Source organism: Sus scrofa, chromosome 1, assembly GCF_054392235.1.
Source record: "Sus scrofa isolate SSC_HxYL_T2T_F1_AM1 chromosome 1, Sscrofa_HxYL_maternal_Yorkshire_Landrace_v2.0, whole genome shotgun sequence".
Classification (NCBI taxonomy): Eukaryota; Metazoa; Chordata; class Mammalia; order Artiodactyla; family Suidae; genus Sus; species Sus scrofa.
In genome coordinates, this window is record NC_139383.1 from 274,464,223 (window position 1) to 274,488,515 (window position 24,293).

The 24,293-nt window shown below is 40.7% G+C and overlaps 1 long non-coding RNA gene and 3 pseudogenes across 1 annotated transcript in view; 1 reads left to right on the top strand and 3 right to left on the bottom strand.

Annotated features, from left to right (window-relative positions):
- LOC146407209 (uncharacterized) overlaps positions 1–24,293 on the top strand; it is a 266,633-nt gene that overhangs the window by 229,547 nt on the left and 12,793 nt on the right. The window lies entirely within an intron of this gene.
- Positions 2,054–3,105, bottom strand: LOC100739386 (olfactory receptor 1L4-like; annotated as a pseudogene).
- Positions 16,607–21,081, bottom strand: LOC146407210 (large ribosomal subunit protein eL29 pseudogene; annotated as a pseudogene).
- Positions 21,108–23,737, bottom strand: LOC100158087 (olfactory receptor 1L3-like; annotated as a pseudogene).

Consider the following 24,293-nt stretch of genomic DNA (forward strand, 5'->3'; position numbering starts at 1 on the left):
AAATACTCATCCCACTTCCCTAGGCCCGCCTCAGATTTTATACAATCCTTCTTCTTTATGTCATTCACTCTGATCAACAGGCAAAATAGGTTCAAAGAACTCAATTTTTCTTAATTCAATATTATGAAAAATTGTCAACATTTACATATATGTGAGCCTACAGCAGAAGAACCCCAGTCCATTTCCCGCCACAACATTCTCATCCAAGGATGTGATTACAGCAATATTATTCCACTGTTGGGGTGAGCCAACCTCCCAGGTGTCTGTATGGTAGAAGGAGGACTGTGAAGAAGTTTCCTGGTCTCCCAAGGGCCGTACAGAAGCAGTTTGTCTAACCTGGCAAGGTGTTCAGAAAGTCTGCTAGGATCTTTCTGATTATATCTACTTTCAGAAAGGACTTATTCTTACCAGTGCTTATTAGCAACCTCCAAGGTCAATTTCTGGGCTTTCTTGTTTGGATAGCAAACCTTTTATGAAAGTCTCCAAACACTACCTTCCCCTGAACAGGACGTCTTAAGGGCATTGCTTCATATTCTGAAAAAGACGACAGTCTCATTCTGACAGAAGTTTAGGGCTAATTTTTCCCTCGAATGTGTTATTGAATGGTCAATAATTATGTATTTCTCATTATTTGAGCTTTTCGGAATATCTATGAGTGTTTAAGTAAAAGATCTCGATTTCCTAACAACTATGTGTTCCTGAGAAAAAGGAGTCTGGTTCTAATAGCAGAGGGAGGTTTGAACTAAAGAACCATTAGGTTTCCTGGGACCAAAAGACTTAATGAACTTTATAAATTATGGAAGCTATCATTAATGAATTTATTTATTTAATATATGTATTGTTCATATTCTAAAGTGATTTATGTATGTGGCTGAGCATGAGTGCACTAGCACATAAATAAAGGAAGTGGAATGGGTAGAGATCTTCCAGGCCAGCCTCCCCAAAACTGAGTGATTGATGGGCGATAGTGGTGAAATCCAGGGGTGCCTGTGCAAATAAAAATGCTTTTGCGAAAGGAGTGTGTTTCCTGGATGGTGATGGCTTCTTGAAAATTGGAGGTGAACATAGTGACAGCAATGTCAAGGACTTTGCTGTTGGGTCCCAGGCGTCCCTGTGTTTCATTAGGTTGTTGTATACCTCTTGTTAAATCTTTTTTTTTTTTCTTTTTTTGCTTTTTAGGGCTGAACCCATGGCATATGGAATTTACCAGGCTAGGGATCAAATTGGAGCTACAGCTGCTGGACTATACCACAGCTCATGGCAATGTCAGATCCTTTAACCCACTGAGTGAGGCCAGGGATCAAATTCTCATCCTCATGGGTACTAGTCAGATTTATTTCCCCTGCACTCCAATGGGAACTTCTCTCTTGTTTTATCTTTAAGCCCAAAAGATTTGTATTCAACTTCATTTTCTGCGTTCTTATCTTGACTGTGACAAGTTGCTTATCCAGGACACAATGGGCATTTCAGTAAGGATTCTGGCCCCATGGAGAAAATAATTAAGAAGGAAGGGAAAAGGTGTTGAGTACTGTGAATTCACACTGTGATGACACTTTGGTGTTGGGGGAAGTAAATCTGTTTTATAGATTCTTCTGCCTCCCCCAGCCCATCCTATTCTCCCTGATCTCAAATTGATGAAGCCCCACAGGGCTTTTCACCATCTCTCACACACATTCCAGTGTTTATTGCTTTTACTTGCTTGGATAGTTTCCATATTTGAAACACTCTAGTTCCTTGTCCTTTTAACTTTCATCTGTCCAAATTCAATTCATCCTTAAGGACTATTCATGAAGTCTCTTCCTATACTCTGTGGAGCCCATGTAATGTCTTATAAAAATGAATAGGATTTTCTAGTTCCTTGAGTACTGACCACTGTCAAATGTATGGAAGAATTATTTGGAGATACTTTTTTCCCCACTATTTGGGCAGCAGAAACTTTTCTCCTGAAATCTGAATTCCGAGCAGTGATTAGCCTGGGACTGATCATATGTCCAGTCAAGGTCACTGTAGAGACCACATGATCCTGCTTTGAGGTCAGTGCTCTCACTGGGGTTCAACACCACCTCTTATCACCTCTTTGGGTTCCATGTGAAAATCGGTAGGAAGGAAGGATAACCTGATCACCTCTTAGGTCACCTCCTAATTGTGATATTCTATCATGTTCATTCAATGAGTTAATTCTGTCCCTTAGTTTCCTCAAACCCCCCTTCATATCTTTGTTCCTCAGGCTGTAGATGAATGGGTTTAACATGGGTGTCACTGTCATGTACCTAACTGTAGCCACCAGGTCCTTCACCATTGAGTACATGGACAGAGGTATAAAATAGACATAGATGATACTTCCATAGAACAGAACCACCATAGTGAGGTGGGGGTCACAGGTAGAGAAGACCATCCACTTCCCAGCTACAGAGGGGACTCCTAGCACCATGACAATGATTGGCATGTAGGAGAAGAGGGTGCACAGGAAAGGGGTTGTGATGACAGCCAGGGTCTCAGTCATGACCACCATTGGCTGGAGGAGGTGTCAGAGCAGGACAGCTTTAGCATAGGCTGGGTATTGCAAAAGAAGTGCTTGATGATATGGGGGGGGGCAGAAGGACAGGTGGGACATGAATAGCACATGCAGCATGGAGTGCAGGTGAGAGATGGTGCAAGAACCCAGCAGCAGGAGGAGGCAGTGCCGTGGGCTCATAGCCATGTCATAATGGAGGGGGTTGCAGATGGCCACCAGCCTGTCTATAGCCATAGAGGCCAGCAGGTAGCTGTCAGTGTTTGCAAAGGCCAAGAAGAAGTACATCTGGACCAGGCAGCCCACATAGGACATGGTCTTTGTCTATGAGAGTAAGTTCACCAGCATCTTGGGCACAATGACTGTGGTGAAGCAGATGTCCTAGAAGAACAGGTTGCTGAAGAAAAATACATAGGGGTGTGGAGCCGGGCATCAGAGTGGATGGCCAGAAGGATAAGTACATTGCCCACCAGGGTGACCAGGTACATGATGAGGAAGACAGCAAAGAGGGGTTTTTGGAGCTGAGGGTTGGAAAAGAACCCCAGAAGGACAAAGTCTGACATGCTGCTGCTGGTGTAGTTCTTTGTCTCCATTTCCATACCCTTGACCTCCTTTACAGAGTTTGGAGGAGCCCTGGGAGAGATGTGAAGGGCAATTTGACCAAGATGGAGTGTTCTCTACCTTCCAGCCTATAAAAAAAAAAAAAAAAAAAAAAAAGCCTGCTGCTCTTTGTTAGGATATTTACTTCAAGAATGTACAGGGGTAAAATCCATCAAGGGGAAATTTAAATACTTCCAAGGTACTCCCTACATGAGAAAGTAAATTTTTCTCAGACGTTGTTAGGAACTTCTAGGTTGCCTCATTTTTCTGAGTTCTTCTCGATACTCTTTCTAAAGATTCTTTTGAGGTTGCTGCTTGATGCCCTAGACCACCCCCCAATTCCTTTTGCTCCCTTCTTGTCTTAGGGGAAGGGGCTTCTGGGTCACACCTTGAATCAGGATGCTTTAATACAAGAGGTCTCCATGAATGAGGTCCTCTCACCATGATCCTCTCCTACTCATACATCCAGAGGTGATGGTTCACGTGGTCAGGGGATGGGACAAAAGTAAGTACTGGATTTAATCAATTCTCTTTGCTCCCAGAGAGTTCATCTGAGACTTTTTTATCACTTAAGAGCAAAATCTCCTTAATATTTATTAGCATTTCTATTTGGCTAATAGTGATCTTGACACTTGAAGCTTAAGTTTTTGGTCGAGGGATGCCACTCAAAATAGGAACAGAATTGACCACTGAACAATACAGTTATACCATGCAGATCCACTGACGTGTAGATTTTTGCAATAAATACAGCGTATAGTACTACTTCATCTCTGGGTTGGTTGAATCCATAAATTCAGAACTTGTGGATATGGAGTGCTGACCATGAAGTTAAATGGGAATTTTGCCTGCAGGAGGATTTCGTGTTTCTTACCCCCATGTTTCTTTAAGGGTTAACTGTCCTACCAGGTATATACTATGGTACTGAGTTTATTTTTTCTTTTTTTGTATGTGTCTTTTTAGGGGTGCACCCAAGGAATATGGAGGTTCCCAGGCTAGGGTTCCATTTGAAGTCATAGCCACCTGCCTACACCACAGCCACAGCAATGCCAGATCCAAGCTGAGTCTATGACTTACACCACAGTTCACAGCAACCCCAGATCCTTAACCCACTGCTCAAGGTCATGGACCAAACCTGCGACCTCATGTTTCCTAGCCAGATTCGTTAACCACTGAGCCACGATGGAACTCCATTTTTTAAAAATTTTAAATGATTTTTTTTCATTATAGCTGGTTTACAGTGTTGTGTTGATTTTCTACTGTATAGCAAAGTGACCCAGTCACACATAAATATATACATCATTTTTCTCACATTATCCTCCATCATGCTCTATCATAAGTGACTAGATATAGTTCCCGGTGCTATACAGCAGAATTTCATTTCTTATTTTTAATTTTTTTACTGTTATTTCCCCATTATTTTTTTCTTTTCTACTGTACAGCATGGTGACCCAGTTACACATATATGTATACATTATTTTTTCTCCCATTATCATGCTCCATCATAAGAAACTAGACATAGCTTTCAGGGCTACACAGCAGGATCTCATTGCTAATCCATTTCAAAAGCAAGATTTTGCATCTATTAACCCCAAGCTCCCAATCCATCCCTCTCTTCCCCCTCCTCAGGCAACCATAAGTCTTTTCTACAAGTCCATGATTTTCTTTTCCATGGAAAGGCTCATTTGTGCTGTATATTAGATTCCAGCTACAAGTGATATCAAATGGTATTTGTCTTTCTCTTTCTGACTTACTTCACTCAGTATGAGAGTCTCTAGTTCCATCCGTGTTGCTGCAAATGGCATCATTTCATTCTTTTTTATGGCTGAGTAGTATTCCATTGTATGTATGTAAATGGCATCATTTCATTCTTTTTTATGGCTGAGTAGTATTTCATTGTATATATATACCACATCTTCCTAATCCAATCATCTGTCAATGGACATTTGGGTTGTTTCCATGTCTTGTCTATTGTGAAGAGTCCTGCAATGAACATGCGGGTGCATGTGTCTTTTTCAAGGAAAGTTTTGTCCGGATATATGCCCAAGAGTGAGGTTGCTGGGTAATGTGAGGTTGCTATGTATAGTTTTGTAAGGTATCTCCATATTGTTCTCCATAGTGGTTATATCAGCTGCCATTCCCACCAACAGCGCCAGAAGATTCCCATTTCTCCACACCCCTTCCAGCATTTGTTCTTTGTGGATGTATTAATGATGGCCATTCTGACTGTTGTGAGGTGGTATCTTATGGTAGTTTTGATTTGAATTTCTCTAATAATCAGGGATGTTGAGCACTGTTTCATGTATGTGTTGGCCATTTGTTTATCTTCCTTGTAGAAATGTCTATTTAGTCCTTTTGCCCATTTTTCCCTTGGGTTGTTGGTCTGACTTTTAAAAATAGTCATATATGTGTAGCACAAAATTATATACACAGATTTTTATTGTAGCACTCCTTATAATACCTCATAAAACAATGCAAACAAATGAACAAAACAAACTACCCAAGGATGACACAACCTAAATATCCACAAATAGTTGAATTATTAAAATAATTTATAGTGAATTTGTATTACTTCATATCACACAGTCTAAAGAATTTAAATGAGTAATGCTAGTAAACACTTATTAGCCCTCAATATATGCGACACACTTTACTAAGTCTTTACACGTCTTTCATCATTTTATTGTCTCCAAATCCTAAGAGATAGGCACCATTTTATCTCTATTTTACAGATTAAAAAAGATGAGTTTAGTAAAGTTAACCAACTTAGTAAGTAGTAGAGCTGGGATTTGAGTTCAGGTCATCTGATGGCAGAGCAGGAGCTATTCATTGCTGAGCTATTTCACCACCATTACACTGCTGTCTGTGATAATTTAAGTGAGAAAAACAAATTGCAGAACAATGGATATAGAATAATCTCATTTTTGTCCAGAAAGATGTCCCCTTTCTCTGCTGTGTTTGTTGTTGTGTGTGTGTTTCTGTGGTGTCATTGCCTCCTGAAGCGAGACTGAAGGGACAGAGTAGGGAGTTCCTTCCATATTTAACTTTAAAAAAATAAGGGACACATGTATCTTTCATTAATTTTATAATGAAAAGGTGAAAGTTCCCTGAAATTCCACTTCTCAGAGAACTAGAGACATAGGCATATTTTAAAGTTATTTTCTCTGTCTGGACTTATATATACAGAAATGGGGTCATTTATCCATAACACTTTTTCCTCCCATCAAAGACAGTGTTGAAATGGATATTTTTGTGCATAAATATTTTGCATCAAAGAGAGTTTTCTAAGGCAGCATAGAGTACATTTTGGGAGATGGACAGCTGAGGTGGAGTTAAGAACCTAGAATTTTTCTGTTTTTTTTGCACTTTTTGGGCTGCATCCAGGGCATATGGAAGTTCCCAGGCTAGGGGTTGAATGGGAGCTACAGCCACTGGCCTATGACACAGCTCACAGAAATGCCAGATCCAAGCCGCGTCTGCGACCTACACCACAGCTCATGGGAATGCTGGATCCCTGACCCACAGAGTGACGACAGGGATCAAACCTGTATCCTCATGGATACTAGTTGGATTCATTTCTGCTGAGCCACAATGGGAGCTCCCGGAACACAGACAATTTTAGTAGGTACCCCCAATCTGAGGCAATTATCCTTTATCCCACTCCTGGGAAATGTATTGATTTGACTCTGGACTCTTTCCCCATGTCTTTCCCTTTGTCTTTTAGCCTCAGTTCTGGGGCTTTGTTTGCCCTGGTGGTGAAGGGCTATATGACTTCCTTGGTCCTGAACTTGGAATTCTTCAGATCTATGTGACATTTCTCAAACAGTAGGTACCCTCCTTTCCATTTGGCTGAAAGTGATTACATTGTATATTTCCTCATGCCTTGGGCAGCTCTATTCCCCTCCATGTACCATCAATAAAATGGAAGTGTTTTATTAATATGACTTGTAAATCAATCATACTTCAATAAATCTGTAAAAAAAGGAGTTGCTGTTGTGGCTCAGCAGGTAATGAAACTGACTCTTATCCATGGGAGTGTGGGTTCGATCCCTGGCCTCTTTTAGTGGGTTAAGGATCCCACATTGCTGTGAATTGTGGTGTAGGTTGCAGATGTGGCCTGGATCCTGCATTTGTTGTGGCTGTGGCTTAGGCCAGCAGCTGCAGTTTCAATTTGACCCGTAGCCTGGGAAATTCCATGTGCCGCAGGTGAAGCCGTACCAAAAAAAGCAAAACAAAAAAACAAACACCAACAAAAACTGTCAAAAAAAAGAAGCATTGCAGAGCCTGGAAGGTTTGCAGACTTAATACTCATAGATAATGAGTACCCTGCTGTATTGACTGTCTCTGAAAACTTTTCAGAGGTAGACCTGGAAAGAATTCAGTGATTTTTGACTGCAGTTGGTTGAGCAGTTTCATGCCTATAAGTCAGTTTCCACTTACCTGGAATACCTGTTTCTTGCCCCCAAAGCATAGTTCAAGGAGCTAAACTCATGTTATCTGATGCCAGATCATGACAGATGTTACTTATTTTGGTGTGAACATGCAGGGTCCATGAATGAGAGTGCTGGAACTCAGAAATGAACTGCCTGTTCCCCTTCCTAAATATTTAGCCTCTCCTTCCCATGCATTTGGTTTTGCATGACCTGTATTAGGTAGAGGTAGGATGCTGCTTTATTAAGACTTGGTGACGATTGAGAAGAAACATGGGATTTTGGTGCACAGTCAATTTAAGAGTACAAAAGGAAGCACTTTTCATTTCTTTTTAAGCACAATTATAATGGCTTGATTGGATTATATGACTACTTAAATTTATTATTATTTCTATACATTCATTCACCATCCTCCTGTTATTTAAATAAGATAATACATGCTAAGATATTTTAACATGGTATAGCACTTTGTAAAGGAATATGATTATGGTTAGTAATAAAACATTTTGTGTTACTGGCAAAATAAAAAAAAAAACATTGAGTGAGAATTTGGTAATGCTTTCCATAATGCTCTGTACTATTGTTGCTTATACAATAAGCTGTAGAAACGACATTTAGATGGTGGCGCTTGTCTCCTGTCTGTGGCTGGGAAGGACTAAGAGGGACCGGTACCTCTCCAACTCTTTTAATCATACTATCCCTCCTTAAAATGTATTTATTCCCTTTTTTGATAGATAGGAAATAGACTGTTTGTATACTTCTCTACCTTCTCCTCTGGAATTTTCTACTCTGTGGACATTTATCATTTCAGATTGATTTTCCCTCCCTTGATTCCTAACCACTTATGCAAGGTCTTTCACTTCACCACCAGTCCTCTTGAAACCAAGGAATGGAAACTTGGAGCACAGAGTGCACTATCTAAATGGGATAGAAACTTTTTAGTGGGTGAAACACTGGTGCAAAATTATCCATCATTCACGTGCCTGCTCCTATGAATGAGCAAGGGCAGTTTAAAAGTGACCACAGTGAAAGAAAATGTAGTGGACACACACTGGAGAGATTCTGTGCTCAGCACTTGTGATGTTAGTAGCATTACTATCCTTTTTTTGTAGATAAAGAGACTGAAGTTCGGAGGGTCACACAGTCGGTGTATCTGAAACATAAATCTAGGAATGCCTGATTTCAGACTGTGTGTTTCAAATGACTTGATCAAACATCTCTCCCAGACCATCATTTGCGTAGAGAACTAAACTGGCATATCTTTTGCTGGCAGAAGTTCTCTGCCTACCAACAGACTGAAGCCTCCTTGCTGACCTGATCCTCCTCCTCCATCCTTTGCTCCTCTCATCCCAGTAAGCCAGAGGCTCTGCTATCTTCCTTGCCTTCAGGTCAGAACAGTTGTGTAGTCTGTGTACCTCAGCTCTGGCAGATTCTGAGCAAACAAATGCTCTCTGCTTTCCCATCATCAGTATCTGACCTTAGAATCTTTCCTGAGCTCCTTTTTATATTTTCTTTTTACAGCCAATCTGGGGCATGTGGAAGTTCCTGGGCTAGAAGTAAAATCTTAGCTACAGCTGCAAACTACACCACAGCCACAGCAACACTGGATCCCAGCCACATCCGTGACCTATGCTACAGCTTGCCATAACACTGGCTCCTAAACCCACCAAGCAAGTCCAGGGGTTGAACCTGAATCTTTACAGACACTGTGCTGGGTACTTCACCTGCTGAGTCATAATTGGTACTTCCCAGTTTTTTAAAGTGTTTCTTATTTTTTTATATTTCAAAGAATTTTATTGAAGTATAATTGGTTTACAAGGTGGTGTTAATTTCTGCTCTACAGCAAAGTGATTCATTTATACATATAAACATATCCATTTTGTTTCAGATTCTTTTCCCATCTTGGGTATCACAGAATATTGAGTAGAGTTCCCTTTGCTGAACAGCAGGTCCCTTTCACCACCCATTCCATATATATCAGTGTGCACATGCCAAACCCAAGCCCTCAATCCTTCCCTCCCTTTCTTACTTGGCAACCAGGAGTTTGTTTTCAAAGTCTGTGAGTCTATTTCTGTTTTGTAAATAAGTTCAGTTGTATCATTTGCAGCAACATGGATGGACCTAGAGATCATCATACTAAGTGAAGTAAGCCCAAGACAAGTATCATAGAATATCACTTACAGGGAAAGCTAAAAAACTGAGCCCAGGTTTTCTGAAACCCAGCTTCTCCTTGTCTCCTCTCTTCCCACTGCCAGCAGTAAGAAACAGGTGTTCAGCCTACTGAACAGGGATGTCCTGCTCTGAGGTTTGCAGGGCCCTTTTCAGGATGGTCTTTCCCTCCTCCCCTTTCTGAACTCTCCTTTCTGCTGAGGTTTCACTCCTTTTCCCATTAAAGCTTTACCTAGCCCCTGTTATTGTAGATGTCAAGCAAGTGGAATTTTACAATATACCCACTGGAATCCTTTTTGTGAATAATTGTCTTCTCTCTGTCTTAATATACTTTGGTATCCATCTGATCCCCTAGACGGGCTTAAACTAGAATTTTAGTGGAAAGCCAATCTCTTGTGTCCACTGTTGAGCTGGCCATGCCTCACTCAGGTATCTCCACTTGAGACCCCTACTTCATTGCAGCCCCTTCCCACGTGTATTCTCAATCCCAGTCATGTTCTAGCTAAGAATCACAGTGTTTACATGTGCCAGATGCTACTCTAGGAACTTCACATACACTGACTCATTTAGTCTTTACAGACCCCACTTTACAGATAATGAACATGAGGGAAAAGGATTGAAGTGACTTCTGAGGCCACACAACTAGGTGGGGTGTAGTCCTGTGGCTTCAGAATGTGTGCTCTTAGCCCCTTCCTGATCCTAAATTTTTTGTTCACCTGTTCCCTTGCTGATTCATCTCCTGGCTGAATAACTGTGTGGCTCTGGGTTGTAGGATATGGGTGATTCTCTTTAAGGCAGGAGCCAGTGCTTCACCCAGAGTAGTTTCTCCAAAAATGTGTGATCTCTGGTTCAAAGGAGAGAGAGAAAAACTAGAGTAGTGTCAATGTTTCCTGGCTTTTGAGATGAAGGAGGACTTATAGGGTTAGGAAAATATCACAGAAAGATGTTATCCCCTAGACTCTGTTGCCAAAGACCCCTCAGCCTGCCTCCCTGTGGGCTTGACAGAGGAGATTCTGGGTCCTGACCAGGCCTGGGGTCCTGCTGACAGGTTGTGATCAGGCTCTGAATCTCTGAGGCAGGAGGCAGCTTGATGTGCTGCTCTAACTTAAGGACCCTGCTGGTTCTCCTCTCTGTACACAGTGGGAGTTGCTGACAGCAGGAAGCCCTGGGGGGTGTTTTCTCCCCAGCCCCCAGCCAGCCAGAGCCCTGGGGAAGGATGCTTGCAGGCTTCCCAAGAGGGAGAGCCTTCCTGATGGCCTCAAGGAGCTCTGTGTCCAGGAGCCTGGGAGCCTGGGCTCCAGGAGTGTAGACTCTGCACCTGGGAAGGTCAGCAGAGCCATGAAGCCACAGGGGTGGAGGGGTGTTCATGCAGGTGCATGTGCACTATGCACGTGTGTGTGCTGGTCGACTGTATGTGCTGTTTGGACATGCTTGTGCTCCTGTGGGTTTCAGGGTGTAGTCATGATGGAGAAGTGATGACCTCTGACCTCTCTGAGCATCTGTGTCTGCATGGATGATGGTATATAGGTACAGGTGTCATATTATGGGCAAAGGATTAAAGTACAAGCTATGGAGACAGACAAATAGATTCATATGCTGGCTCTACCTCTTACATGCTGTGTGATCTTTTGCAGTAGTCATTCTTCTGAGCCTCATTTTTTGTTGCTGTTTACCTTTCTTATATATTTTGCTGTTTCATTTTCTTAAGCCAGACTTCTTACTTTTGAATCCCAGTTTCACCATGACTACATGGGCAAGTTATTTAGCTTCACTAACCCACACTGTCCTCATCTGTATTTTAAGACAACTTTTGGGTTGATTTTTTAATTTTTTTCTACTTTTTCTTCTTTAACTCAACTTTTCTTTTAGAGCAATTTAGGTTCACAGTAAAGCTGATCATAAAGAACAAAGTTGCTCATATCCCTCCTGTCCTCATACACACAGTCTCCCCTGTTGTTAACATCCTGCATCAAAGCAGTACATTTGTTACAGTGGATGAGCTCACCTTGGTGTATCTTTGCCCATAGTCCTCAGTTGATATTAGGGTTCTTTCTGAGGTTGTGCATTCTGTGGATTTGGTAAATGCATAATCATATGTAATGACAGAGAAGAGTTTCATACAGATCGTTTCACTGCTGTAAAAAATCTCTATGCTCTGCCTGTTCACCCCTTCCTCCAAACCCTGGCAACCACTCCTCATTTTTACTGTCTGCATAGTTTGCCTTTTCTAGAATGTCATTTTTTTGGAATCATATATCATACAGTATTTTTGGATTGGCCTTTTTTAGTTAGTGATAGGCATGTAAAATTCTCCCTCTCTCTTTGTGACTTCATAGTCCATTTCCTTTTGTAGCTGAATAATACTCCACTGTCTGATGTCCCACAGTTTATTTATACATTCATCTGCTGAAGGACATCTTGCTGGCTTCCAACTTTTGGATATTATGAATAACCCTGCTATAAACATCCATGTATATTTCATGTGAACATGAGATTTCAACTCCTTTGAGTAAATATCAAGGGATACAATTGCTGGATAAGAGTGTGTTTAGTTTTATAAGAAACTACGAAACCACCAAACTGTCTTCCAAATGGCTGTATCATTTTGCATTCCCACCAGCCAAGGATGAATGTTCCCTGCTGCTCTGTGTCTTCATCAGCTCTTGGTGTTGTCAGTTCTTAATTTTGGCCATTCTAATGGGTGTGTAGTGGTATCTCCTTGTGGTTTTTATTTGCATCTTCCTAATAGCATATGATGCTGAGCATCTTTTTTGTATGTTTATTTGCCATATGTATGTCTTCTTTGGGGAAGTGTCTGTTCATGTCTTTTGCCATTTTAAAAATTGGGTTGTTTGCTTTCTTATTCTTGGGTCTTAATTATTCTTTGTAGATTTGGGCTAACAATCCTTTTTGAGATCAGACTTAGGGTTACCAAAGGGTAAACCATGGCAGAGGGAGAGATAAATTGGGAGGATGGGATTAACAGGTACATACTACTAAATGTAAAGTAGATAACTAACAAGGACCTACCATATAGCCCAGGGAGTCTTTCCTGGCATATAATTATTCCTCAACAAATGTTAGTGATATGATGATGATGGTGTACATGTCCCCATGTCCTCAGTATCCGTATTCTTGCTGGTTTCCATTCCCTTCTCCATCCTACTGAGCTCTGTTGATGGGGCTGTGATGCATCTTAAGAACCATGCGTGCTCCTATGGTGACAGGCACTGTAGGTACTGGAATCGGAGATGTTTCCTGAGCTCTAGGCAGGCACATCCATCTGTACTCCTCTAGACTATCCCATGGGCAGCTCAAAAGGATACATTCCCAGTGGAATGTACTTCTCAAACTTGCTCCTTTCTGTTTCAAAAACTTCTGCTTTATTTTTTAAGGTTTAGTTTAGATACCATCTCTCTTGTAATGTTTTTCTGAACGTTTTAGATAAACTAAGCAAATATTGTCTCTAGCCTCCTACAGCAGTTTGCTCCCTTGATATCACATTGTGTTGTAGTTGTCTCTGTCCCACCTGGTAGATGGAAACTTCCCACCAGGCTGTGAGGCTTTTTGAGGGCAGTGACTGTGTCCTGTTCATATGTGTATCTCCAGTGCTGAAAATCCCATGTAACACCTAGTAGGGCAATCAATAATTATCTGTTAACATGAATGAGACTGGAATCCAGAATAAAACCTACATAAAAAGAAATTTAGCCTTTTTTTGCCATTTAGCCTTTTTTGTTTTGTTTTGTTTTGTTGGTTGCTTCTTTTTTAGGGCTGCACCCAAGGCATATGTAAGTTCCCAGGCCAGGGGTTGAATATAAGCTGCAGCTGCTGGCCTATGTCACAGCCACAGCAACACCAGATGTGAGTTGTGTCTGTGACCTATGCCACAGCTTGTGGAAATGCCAGATCCTTAATCCACTGATCGAGGCCAGGGTTGGAAATGGCATGCTCATAGATACTAGTTGGGTTCTTAATCCTGTGAGCCACAATGGGAACTCCGATTTAGCCTTTTAGCATCTGGTGGAAAAGAAAATTGTGGGGTGACATTCAGTTGGAAGAAAATATTTTTAGATCTATACTGCATGCCACATATAAAAAATAAATTCCAGATGAATTTGAAGAGCTTATTCAAAAATATATAAAATTGTAGCAGGATAATATAGAATATTTTTTATAACTTTGGGATGGATCAACCCTTCCACAACAAAATATAAACTCTGAAACTCTAAAGGAAAAGACTGATAGATCAGACCACCTAAAATTGAAAACATGTGGTAAATGATTCCATGATATAGTTAAAAGAGAATTAAAAGACTTGGAGAAAATATTGATCTATATAATATATCCATTCAATATAATGCATATAGTATCTGCACAATACAAAGAGTCCGAATAACTCAATAAGAAAATGATAAACATTCCAGTTGTGGCAAGTACAGTGATATTTATCAAATATTCCATATAAAATCTTCCCACCCCCTGCAGTTTTATATGAACCCTTTTATATATAGAAGGCATAAGGTACATTTGAACAATATATATGCAGAGATGTTCATAGAAATATTAATTATAATAGAGACAAGACAAAATAGAATCTCTCTAATGTCCAAGAATAGAGAAATGGTTAACTAAATTGTAGTAGCTTCATATTATAAACTGTTATTAAAATACTGTAGAGGCAGTTCCTGTTTTGGCTCAGAGATATCAAAACCGACTAGTGTCCATGAGGACGTGGGTTCGATCTCTGGCCCTGCTCAGTGGGTTGAGGATTTGGCCTTGCCATGAGCTGTAGTGTAGGTCACAAATGCTGCTCAGATCCCATGTTGCTGTAGCTGTGGTGTAGACAGGCAGCTACATCTCTGATTTGACTCCTACCCTGGGAACTTCCATATGCCATGGATGGGGACCTAATACAAAAAAAATACTACGCAACAGTTAAAAATAATAGCGTAGATTGTATATAGTAGTGACCTGGAACTGATTCATCCCCAAGACATCTCGTTAGATGAAAATTCATGTTGCAAGATAATATATTTATGTAGTGTGATTTCAATGCTAGGAATCTTTAAATGTGCTGACGTGAAAATATATTTCTACATGTGAGAGATTTGTGGGTGGGAGTCAGAAGGGACTTTCAGTTTGAATCTTAGAATTTGACTGTATTCATGTGTTATCAATGTCCTTAGGAAATAAAAATTGTAAAATAGAATGAAAGATCAGAAATATAGAAATAAAATATTTTTAATAGAGTCCCTTCTTTATGTTGTCCCTCGGCATCAATTTTTTTTTTTTCTCTCTTTGGTCACACCTGCAATGTGTGGACATTTCCAGGCCAGGATCAAACCTGTGCAGATCCTTAACCTGCTGAGCCACAAGGGAATTCCACAGCATCAAACAATGACACATTGAAAAAAACCTCTTATGATATATGAAAACATACCTAGGATAGAGGTATATTAATTTGCTGAACCCTAGAATCACCATATTGGCTCTAACAAATTTCAAGATAACTGGGGTCCTCCAAAGAGGTCAGTGGTTCTTAAACTTGGCTGGCGATTGGAATATCCTTTGAGCCTTAAAATTACAGATACCAGGGTGGCATCTCAGAGATTCTGATTTAGTTGGTGTGGTTTGTAGTCCTGGGCTTCAAGATTGTTTTAAAATTCCCCAGGTGATGCTAAATGCACAGAAGATGCCTAGAACTGTTGCTTTTGATAAAGTAGACACTATCACAAAGGTTTTTCATTAAGAGACCTAAAGGAATAGGAGAACTGAATTGTATGCATCAAGGATAATGTTACCCAGGGAATAACAAGGGAAAAGGGCCCTGGGTAGAACTGCTTTAAATATCCCCTCCCCCAAGTAGGATGGACTGGGAATCAGGGAGTAAGAGGTGCAAAGTATTGCCTTTGGAATGGATAAGCAATGAGTTCCTGCTGTATAGCACTGGGAACTGTATCTAGTCACTTATGATGGAGCATGATGGAGGATAATGTGAGAAAAAGAATGTATATGTGTATGTGTGACTGGGTCATTTTGGTGTACAGTAGAAAATTAACAGAACACTGTAAACCAGCTATAATGGAAACAATAAAAATAATTTTTAAAAGCCTCTCCCTCTAAAATGTTATTCAGTAGCTTCCTTCAGTTCTGCCCTTGAGGAATGGTCTCAGATGAGAGGAGGCAAATCCTCAGAGTTATGGTATCCTCTTTCATCTTTCTAGAATTAAATCAGAATGTGGCCCCTTGAGAGCAGCACAGGAGGAAAACCAGGACATCTCATTCATAATGATGTGTCAGGAAAGTTTCTGAGCCACTGACACTGCAGAAGCTCCCTCAGAGGGATGAGATCCCATCTTTGCTTTTTAACAAAGCTCAAGGGAGATCTTGCAGGTGAACCTCCAGGCTCCTTTCCTTTGATGCTAATTAACCACTCAGGGCAGCTCCTTACAGCCTAATCAAATAGAGTCCAGAGGTAAAATTTGGCTCCTCTTTGTGCATGGTTGATTGGGAATCAAGCCTGGACTCCCTTAGCACAAGTCAGTCTCAGTGTATCCATGGGTCACAACTGATCCCAACACAGACCTTGGTCAGAGAAACAGACACCCCCATCCCACTGTCTAGTCAGAAAAACATGCTGTTTCTCGAGGGCCAAAGTGTTGATCTGATCACAACGTTGGCTCATCTGGTTGAAAACTCTTCCATAATGGAAGCCAAATAAAGGCTCTGGGGAAGGTCATGGTGGTCCTTAGTGAAATCCTCATGCAGGTTAAGGCATGACCTCAGACAGTGCCCACTTATCCCCCTAGTGTTTGGCTTTGCAATTGGGACTTCACATTGATCAACTCTGAGTTTGAGTCCTGCTTACTACTTACCTGCTCATGAGTTGGACAAGTCACTTCGCCTCTTTTAACTTCAGTTTCCTCATCTTTGCTTTTTTTTATTTTTCCTGCAACAGGTTTATTTGTACAAATAGCACAGGAGGACAACAGACCCATATAGACAGCAGCCCAGGGATCACACAAATGCTTCTGTCCTCACATTGGCAGATAAATACCTCTAATGTGGAAACTTTATTGAGGATTGGGCACATTTGGATCTCTGGAGCCAGAGCCAGAGCTGAACCTACAGCTGGACCTCCAGCTGCAGCCTTGGCCTTGGTCTGAGCCTTGGCCTGGGACTTTTGCAGGAAGAGCCTGAGACCCTGGGCCATGAGGGCATGAGCACATTTCCCAAGCTTGGGGTGAGCAATGTAGGCAAGTCGACTGAGCTTGTGGCTGCCACCCTAAGGGATGTTGGGCTTGACCTCCTTGCGTTTTACAAAAGCCTTGATAGAGTCAGCACGTGCATGCATGGCCTTGGCATTGTTGGCCTGCATCTTCATTAGGCCCTTCTTGTTATGCTTTCTGGAAAAGTGCATGTTCCTCAGGAACTTGGGGTCCACCCCCTTAAGGGATTCATATCATTGTGATTGGGGTTTCTTGATGTCATTTCTGTACCACTTTTGAGATTGATTATTTGTGATGTGGTTCTTGGACTTTGCTATGGCTGCACCAAGGTCAGCTGACCCTAAAGTGCCTGTGGCCAGAAGAGAAAGAGTGGTTTCCTCATCTCTGAAAGGAGTTCATAAAATCCCATCAGTCAGAACTGGAGGTGGTTGATTTGTACTAGTTCCCTTCCCTTGACCGTGATAATCTACGGCATGTACATCAGCTAGCATCTTTAAATTTATATACAAAGAAATGATTAAAAAAGTATATTCTAGCTCACCAGATGATGGAAATTAAGAGAGGGCATTATGGCCAAAGAACTCAGGAAAAATTGCATCCCACTCAGGTTTCTAAGGAAAAGGCTGCCCAAGGAAAAATGGCAAAGTTCAAGCTTGACCCGAAGAAGGCTCTCTCATATTTCCCACATAATTTATGGGGATTATGGCAGGGACATCGCCAGATGTCTTTAGGTTATAGTAATTCTTTATGTCCTTAAGGCTTCAGTTTAAATCAGGGTTCCCTTGTCATTTTGTTTTCATGCTGACTTTTTCACCCCAATCTCTTGCTAGTTGAGTTCTACGTCTTATTCTCAGACAAGCTAGAGGTTATGGAAATTTCCCAGTTATATTCTCCTGGATAATCTAGAAATCAGAGATGTTCATGTTTAAAAAACTAATTTTCTAGCCAGCTTGGAAGACATGTGGGAAGACTTTGTTGTGGATTAAAAAGTTGAGACCTTAACTACCATTTACTTTTCAGTTATCACCAGCAAAATTATCAAAAATGTTGTGTTGGGAGTTTCCATGGTAGCTCAGTGGTGGCAAAACTGACTAGTATCCATGAGGACTGTGTTTGATCCTTGGCCCCGCTCAGTGGGTTAAGGATCCAGTGTTGCCATGAGCTGTGGTGTAGGTCACTGACATGTTTTGGATCTGAGGTTGCTGTGCCTGTGGTGTGCAGGCTGGCAGCTGCAGCTCTGATTTGACCCCTAGGCTGAATTTCCATATGCCTTGGCTGAGGCCCTAAAAAGACCAAAAAAAAAAAAAATTTGTCTTAGTTTGCTGGGGCTGCTGTAACATAGTACCACAGACTGAGTGGCTTAAGCCACCAAAATTTATTTTCTCACAATTCTGGATGCTAAAACTCTGAAACCAACATGTTGACAGGTTTGGTTTTTTTTGAGGCCTCCCTGTTTGGCTTGCCATCTTCTCCCTGTGTTTTACTTGGTATTCTCTTGGTGTGTGTCTGGGTCCTAATATTTCCCTTTTATAAAGGCACCGGTCATATAGTATTTGAGCCCACCCTAATGACATCATTTTACCTTAATTACCTCTTTAAAGAACTTCTCTGCAAATAAGTCACATTCTGAGATGCTAGGGATTAGGATTTCAATTTATGAATTTTGAAGGGGACAAAATTCATTCTAAAAATTAAAAAAAAAAGGAGTTCCCATCATGGCTCAGAAGAAATGAATCTATCATTCATGAAGACACAGGTTCAATCTCTGGCCTCACTCAGTGGGTTAAGGATCCAGCTTGCTGTGAGCAGTGGTATAGGTCACAGAAGTGGCTGGGATCTGGCTTTGCTGTGGCTGTGGTTACGGCTGGCAACTATAGCTCCGATTCGACCCTTAGCCTGGGAACTTTCATATGCTGTGGGTGTGCCCCTAAAAAAGCCAAAGGAAAAAGAATAAAAGAAAATGATGGTGTTTATTTGTATCCAGAGTACTGGATATTGTCCTAAGTACTTTCCTTGAGGTAATCCAAAGGTTTTCTCTTTTTTTAAATTACTTGATTATAGTTGACTTACAATGTTGTATTAGCTTCTGCTGTGCAGTAAAGTGAATCAGTCATAAAAATACATATATCCATTATTTTTTTCTGTATAGGTGATCACAAACTATTGATTAGACTGTCGTGTGCTATGCGGAAGGTTCTGGTTAATCATCTAGTTTATGTAATAGTCTGTATATGTTACTTCCTCTCTCCCAGTTCTTCCCTCCCCCCAGTGGTTTCACTTATGGTAACCTTAAGATTGGTTTTGAAATCTCTGAGTTTGTTTTTGTTTGTGTGTTTATTTAGGGACGCACCAGTGGCATATGGAGGTTTCCAGGCTAGGGGTCAAATCAGAGCTGTAGCTGCCCGCCTAGACCACAGCCACAGCTATGTCAGATCCGAGCCATGTCTGTGACCTATACCACAGCCCACTGCAGTGCCAGATCCTTAACCCACTGAAAGGGGCCAGGGATCATACTTACATCCTCATGGATATTAGTCAGATTTGTTTCCACTGAGCCTCAATGAGAACTCTTCAGTTTCTGTTTTTTAAATAAGTTATTTTGTGTTATGTTTTATTGGATTCCACACATAAATGATATCGTGTGATATTAGTCTTCTTTTCAGACTTAATTCACTCAGTATGATAATCTCTAGGTCCATCCATGTTGCTGCCAATGGTATTATTTCATTCCTTTTTATGGCTGAGTAGTATTCCATTCTAGATATGTACCACATGTTCCTTAGCTACTCCTCTTTTGATGGACATTTGCATTGCTTCCATGTCTTGGCTCTTGTAAATAATACTGCAGTGAACATTGGTATGACTATCTCTTCAAATAGAGTTTTTTTTTTTTTCCTGGATATGTGCCCAGGAGTGGGATTGTTGGGTCATATAGTAGTTCTGTTTTTTAATGGCTTTTATTTTTTCCATTATAGTTGATTTACGGTGTTCTGTCAATTTTCTACTGCAAGGCAAAGTGACCCAGTCACACATACATGTGAACAGTCTTTTTCTTACATTATCCTCCATCATGCTACATCACAAGTAACTAGATATAGTTCCCAGTGCTATATGATATTTCTATATTCAGTTTTTTGAGGAACCTCCATACTGTCCTCCATAGTGGTTGCACTGCTTTACATTCCCATCAACAGTACAGCAGGGTTCTTTTTCTCCACACCTCCTTCAGCATTTATTATTTGTAGACTTTTTGATGATGGCCATACCAAGGGTCTAGAGTGGCTCATTCAAATTAGAGAATGAATGAGAACAAAAGCCAGGCTGGTAGGGAGTAGAGAGATGAACATCAAAGGGACATGGTAAGACCCACTGCATGGTGGCTAAGAATGGCATCTCCATTGGATCATCATCTCACAGTATAAAGAGTAATGAAAATCAGTCTCCATCCTCAAAACCAAGTCCTAGCTGCCATGAATGGTGACAAATGAATGGAACAAGGTCAGATGTCAGCCACAGATTCTTGTGTAGGACCAAAAGATAGACCAGTCTGATAAAATAACTGCTTTCTCTTTGGATAGGTGTGGAGAAAGGTGCATAATCCATGAGCATTTAGAAACAGAACTTGGAAGGAGCAATGATAGCCATGAGAAGTGGGAAATGAATGAATGGGGCTAAATTACAAATCAAAATCCACTGAGAAATTGTTTTATTGGGTTTAAAAAGGCAGAATTGAGTTACAGTTACCAAAAAAAAAAATTAGGGGTTCCTGTTGAGGCACAGTGGAAACAAATCTGACTAGTATCCATGAGGATGTGGGTTCCATCCCTGGCCTCACTCAGTGGGTCGGGGATCCAGCATTGCCATATGTGGTGTAAATTGCAGATATGGTTTAGATCCTGAGTTGCTGTGTGGTGTAGGTCAGCAGCTGTAGCCCCAATTTGACCCCTAGTCTGGGAACTTCCATATACTGCAGGAGTGGCCCTAAAAAGCTAAAATAATAATTAAATTAAAATAAATATTAAAATGAAGGTACAGAAACAAAGTTATGATTTTGCTTGCCCAGGTTTTGAGGCCTATGGTGACTGAAAATTCACTTGTTATATGTACTGATGCTTCTTGCACCCACATCCATAGCAGCCATCGTAATCCATCTTTATTCATCCTTCTTCATTCATCCCGGAGGGAGGCACAAGTTTTCTCACTGCATCAATGCAAGAAGTTATTATCAATTGTTGAGAAATGTCATTAAAGTTAAAACTTACATTCTACATATGTAATAAAGGAATAAAACTGAGTAATAAATCCTTACCCACACTCTGCCCTACCCTAGGTTAAGGCTGACTGAGGCAAAATCAAAGTGATTTAAAGATTCCTATTCTATCATTTAAAACTTCAAGTACCTCCATTAAGTCCTTGCCTAAAATACCATGAAAGATTAATTTGTTTAATTAGATATTTCTATCTACTAAAATAAAAATACCAGAAGAGAGAATCATGCAAACTGCTGTTTTTCACAACACAGTACAACATAATTCATCCGACTGCTGCTCTTATTTTATTGAGGTATAGTTGCATTATATTAGTTTTAGGTGTACAACCTAGTGAGTTGATATTTTTATAGATTACATACCATACAAAGTTATTACAGTGTTACTGACTATATTCCCTGTGTTGTACATTACAGTCCTGTGATTTACTTTTATAACTAGGAATTTGCACCTCTTAATCCCCTTCACCTATTTTGCCCATATCCACACCCCCACCTCCCACAACATCCCCTTGCCTGTGGCAACCACTGGTTTGTTTTGTTTCTATTTTGTTACATTTATTCATTTGTTTCCACACATAAGTGAAAACTATGGTATTTCTCTTTAGCTGATTCTGAATGTTTTTCTGTATAATTCATTCTTTACCTCAACTGAAAGTGTCTTTCATATCAGACATTTTAAACCAAAAGCTTCATACTATTAACTTACATCCATTGATTTTTTTAAAATTGAAGTATATCTTTTTTCTTGACTCTGCCTCCAGTGGCCATAGGAAGCATTTCTGATTAAACAGAATAAATAAACCTTCCTTAATTCTGAAAAGAAATCAACAGATGAAAAGATACAGGAAAACAGGCATCTCTAAGAGAAAAGAACACACAGTCAAGGAGACCCAGAAAGAGCCAAGTGATGAATTCACTCTGAGCACATGGAGGTGAGGAAGAGTAGAGACCAAAACATGTGTAAAGGCACAGAGCTGGCTAAATCACAGTCAATTAAGTGATTTCTTTGTTGCAAATATTATGACCCCATAGCCCAGAATAGCCATAGGATATCCATACTGGAAGTATTTTTATAAAGGGACAATAGTTCTATCACCACATGCCTGGGGAACACACATGCTGCAATTGGGAAGCATCTGGTTTGATTTGGAGGTCACACACACATACCCACACCTGCAAAAACTTCTAGAAATTTAGAACAGAATGTTTATGTATGCATAAGTAACTTTGCATGCATATAGATTTCTACACAGATGTATACAAAAATTTAAGTGACCAAATTTGGCTGGAGTTAAAAATAGATGGAAATATGGGAGGTTCTGAATAAATATGGAAAGAGTAAAGGGAATATGATTTTCTAGAAAGGAGAGGTATTATGGGGTGAGTATGTCATTGCAGCATATGAATCAAATCATGGTTAGAACTGTCCAACTGCAGCATAACAGAGACCAAGGGGTGCAAAATGACAGGGTGTGGTTCCAGTTGATGAAAGAATATTTCTCCATGGAAGACTTGCTCAGAGGCTGTGTGTGTGCAGGAGTGTGCATGTGTGAATACACCCCACCCCCACCCCCACAATTTGTAATCAGGGTCCACGATTTTTTTTTTGGCTTTTGCAGTAGAAAACCTATCCATAAGGGATGTAATCCTGCTTATTAGTTTCTCCAAGCCCTGTTTCAGGTCTTCATTTCTTAAACTGTAGATAAATGGGTTCAGCATTGATGTCAGTACAGTGTAGATGACTGTTGCTATTCGGTCCTTGACAGTGTAGCTGGACAATGGCTGGAAATAGACATAACTAATACTCCCATACAACAGAGTTGCCACAGTGAGATGGGAGCTGCAGGTGGAGAAGGTTTGTGTTTTCCAGAAGCTGAGGGGATTTTGAGGATGGCTATGAGGATTCTCAGGTAAGAGATGACAATGCAGCCAAATGGGGCCATCACAGAGGCCAGCCCTTCTGTCATGGCAACAACTCTATTGACAGATGTAGAAGAGCAGGCCAGCTTCAGAATGGGGTTCACATCACAGAAGAAGTGATGGATAACATTTGATGCACAGAAGGTGAGCCGACTCACCAGGAGGACATGTAGGAAGGAGTGAAGGTAGGAGAAAGCTGTGAAGGCAGCCAATAGCAGCACATAGCGTCTGTGGTTCATAACAGTGACATAGTGGAAAGGGTTGCAAATGGCTACATAGTGGTCAATGGTCATAGCTGCCAGAGATAGCTGTGCCAGACATTCAGTGTAGAAAATGGTCTTTGTCTCTGATAAGAAGTTCATTGACATCTTGGGGACTATAACTGTTGTGTAGCAAATATCAGCAAAGGACAAGATGCTTAGGAAAAAATACATGGGATTTTGGAGTTGAGGATCAGAGTGGATAGTCAAGACGATGAGCAGATTTCCCATCAAGGTGACCAGGTACATGATAGAAAGAGGACAAAGAGTGGTTTCTGGTCCTCTGGGTGAAAGGAGAGTCCCAAGAGGATGAATTCAGAGAGTCTTATTACATTGGACATCCCCATGGATGTGTATGTACCTACAGATAAACAATACTGTCAGTTGATGGTTCTTACATTATGAAGGACATGGATTTTTTCCATCTTGTCCTTACACTGAATAGGTATTAATAGAGTTTCTACTGAAATATTTTTCCTCTTGAACATGGAAAAAATCAGAGCCAATTGTGCACTTTCATTTGTTCTATTAAAATCTTTGAGATAATGATGTATAGAAAACAGATACGGGGCAGTGTTGGTGAGAAAGGGAGAGAGGAAGAGAGGAAGAAAGAGGGATAAGGGGGTTGAGAGTTTGATTTCCTTTTTCTCTTTCCTGCTCCATGGCTGATGATCACAGGAACCACAGAGGCAGTCTGCCAAGCACATTTAGGTCTGCCTCTGATTAAGGATTATCAGTGACTAACCCACATCTATATTATCATAAGATAAATTACCTAACTTATGGTTGATGAATAATCATCTTTTAAAATCAAGATGCTTCTTTCCAAATCATTTATGAAGGAAGCAAGAAAGCCATTTAAAGAGTATCGAATTGCATGTAGGCATTCCCACTGTGTCAAAA